This window comes from Ciona intestinalis, unplaced genomic scaffold, assembly GCF_000224145.3.
Source record: "Ciona intestinalis unplaced genomic scaffold, KH HT000845.1, whole genome shotgun sequence".
NCBI lineage: Eukaryota > Metazoa > Chordata > Ascidiacea > Phlebobranchia > Cionidae > Ciona > Ciona intestinalis.
The window spans coordinates 1-2,711 of record NW_004191166.1 but is presented as its reverse complement, the minus strand read 5'-3'; the positions used below and the strand labels follow the sequence as shown (position 1 = coordinate 2,711).

Here is a 2,711-nt window from a genome sequence, read left to right as displayed (position 1 = left end):
AGTACCTACGTTTATGAAAACGGAAACCGCGAACACCTTATCTGCTAGTACTTAAGCAGTTCAGAGCTGCATTCACTCATGTTGAAATTAAATGTGGTATGGTTCTGTAGATATGTACGTAAGCAGAATGTAACTAAGCTGATTGCTGCGAGTATTAAACGCCAACGTAAAGTAACCTGTTAAACCACACTGTACGCGCTGAAAACCAGTCAAGTTATGGTCATGTTTAATGCTTAACTTTGGATCAAATAGGAATTCTGTTATCTGTTCCGGTGTGGCTAGTAATCTTTTCTTATGTTCCTGTCGCTGAACTTTTACCTGAATGAACATTTCTGTCGCTAAACTTTTACCTGAATGAACATACAAAGTTTTGTTGTGGGGGAGACCGGGGATGGTTCGGACGTTTTTTTTGAAAACTGCTAATAATTTTTTTTATATGCGTCACATGAATTTAAATGTTAGTTTGTTGTAAAGGGTGATCCTTTGCCGAAAAAGGGTAGGAGAGTCGCTTGCCAAAGCAAACTAGAAATGCATGTAAAAGGTCAAACTAGAAATGCATGTAAAAGGTCAAAATCCTAAGGCTTTTAAGTGTCCGATGTTTTGTTGTAAAGGGTGAGAGATCCTGTGCCGAAAAAGGGTAGGAGAGTCGCTTGCCAAAGCAAACTAGAAATGCATGTAAAAGAAGATATAAGGCGAATGCACTCAACCCAAAGATAATACTCCTTGACAAAAAAGGAGTGCTACCTGATTGAATATGTTGTTTTACATTTCTAATAAAACGTTGACAATATAGTTCAGCGGGGTAAGTTGGATCGTTAGCATATGATACTTAATATTTCTGGATAAAATTTTATAACAGCTATTACAACTAGAGCACATACTTCTTTCTAGCATCTCCAGGATTGGCCATCTGCTGTATTTGCCTGACGGTGCAAACGCATAGCGGATCCAAACTTCATGGCAAATTCGCTCTTGTGAAATATGACCAAACGGCCAAACTCGATCGCATTTTTCAAACTTCATCAAACATGGGATTAGAGTATCATTTAAACCAACAAGATTATGAAGCGATAATGCAAATACAACTCCGTGTTCTGACATTAAAAATGAATTAATCCAATGGGAAAGAGTGATGATAGTGCTATGAGTGCATGCTTCTTATAAAACATTACAGATTATGAAGTATTTTTGTAATGAAAAAAATGAAGTTCGGAAAAACAAACGGAAAAGTACACTTAGTAAAAGGTTTGCTTGTACAAAATCACGTTGCTTCTTTTGGCCTGTTTTTTTTTTACCGACTTGCTTTAAAGGCACTTTGGAAATAATATCGCAGGATGTTGCGAACAACGTTTTACTTTTAAGAAGGAATTTTTGAATTTTTTCTTCATTCCGTGTAAGATTTGTCCAGTTCGTTATGTCCATTTGAAATTAACATATTCTGGCAGTAGACACATTCCTGTGCGTATAAGCAGCTGAAACTAGGTCATCTATATATGTCAATTTTTTTCAACATAAAATTGGCTGATTGGCAATTGTTGTTATTTTGTAAGGCCATACATATTATTCTGTTTTGTAAATATGACAAAGCATCTGTTGCGTGCTCTCTACAAAATGGAATTGCTTCATCTTGCTTGTGTGATAAAATTTCACTTCATCTTTTGCTCCAAGAGAGGAAAAAGTCAGTTTAATTACTGTTGGCTAAGTCAAGATCAACTTTATTCATCGAGCAGTCTTTCAAATTTTGTGTTAAATGATTGTTGCACAGAGTGTGCATTGCATCCTGAAACCTAAATTGTCATAGCTATTTAAGGTGTTGTCTATATAAAAATAAACGTCCTCTTTTTTTCCTAGTGGTACTGCGCATCCAGTAGCTGTATGCCCGCGGCTTCAACCTTAGAATCAGCAAATTTTGCAGGAAGAATGAATGAATGAATGAAACTTACTTTATCCTCGCGTGGCCGGAAAACGACAGTCGTTATCACACGGGTTTAACACCTCGTGCCAGCTTACGAGTTACCCATGTATGTTACTTTGTGGGTGATTAATTTGTTTTGGATTTTTTCAATTTTTTTGTATGGCTGATAATTTGGACAACCCATTAGTGACCACTGGGTTGGGGCAATCACCATTAAGTGTCTTACCCAAAGACACATACGCCCACAATAGTAGCAGCGACGAAGTTACATAATAACTTCTGTGTTAACATGTTGAATTTGGTTATGCAATGTATGTAAACTTCAGTTAAGTGCAGTTTAAAGTATGAATATAAAACTCCTGTGGCCTATACTATACTTTTATACTAACCGAATAATTTTACATATTTTTAAACAGGTTCGAAAATTCCAAGCTACCCAAAGGAAATCATTATTCAAAGCGATTGTTAACAAGGTAATGTATGTTAAAATTTTGATATATTGATAAAAGGCAAACTGACACATCTGCTTATTATCAGGCTGAACAAAAAGAGAAGTTACTGCAGACAGCAGTTGCAACAATGTCGTAAGTATTAGGGAAAATAACCGCAGTTTTTTCGCAAAGAAAATTGATTTGTTTCACAGCTTGTGACAAAAATAAAACACCCAGTAGTCTAAACTTTGCAGGAGTTTTTGAAATACTAAGGAAACTTTTAGTTTATTTGCAATGCAAAAATATCAATTATTTTCTTTTAGAGAAACCAAAAGAAAGAATTCAGAGTTAAAGTTTATCATCAA

General features: G+C 35.5%; 2 long non-coding RNA genes across 2 annotated transcripts; both read left to right on the top strand.

Annotated features, from left to right (window-relative positions):
- Positions 1–723: 723 nt before the first annotated feature.
- Positions 724–1,224, top strand: LOC113475542. Its single transcript, XR_003397287.1, has 2 exons — positions 724–802; positions 892–1,224. It is a non-coding gene; the product is annotated as an uncharacterized LOC113475542 (long non-coding RNA).
- A 1,083-nt stretch (positions 1,225–2,307) lies between these two features.
- On the top strand, positions 2,308–2,711 carry LOC104266084. The gene is made up of 3 exons (XR_717410.3): positions 2,308–2,388; positions 2,453–2,499; positions 2,670–2,711. It is a non-coding gene; the product is annotated as an uncharacterized LOC104266084 (long non-coding RNA).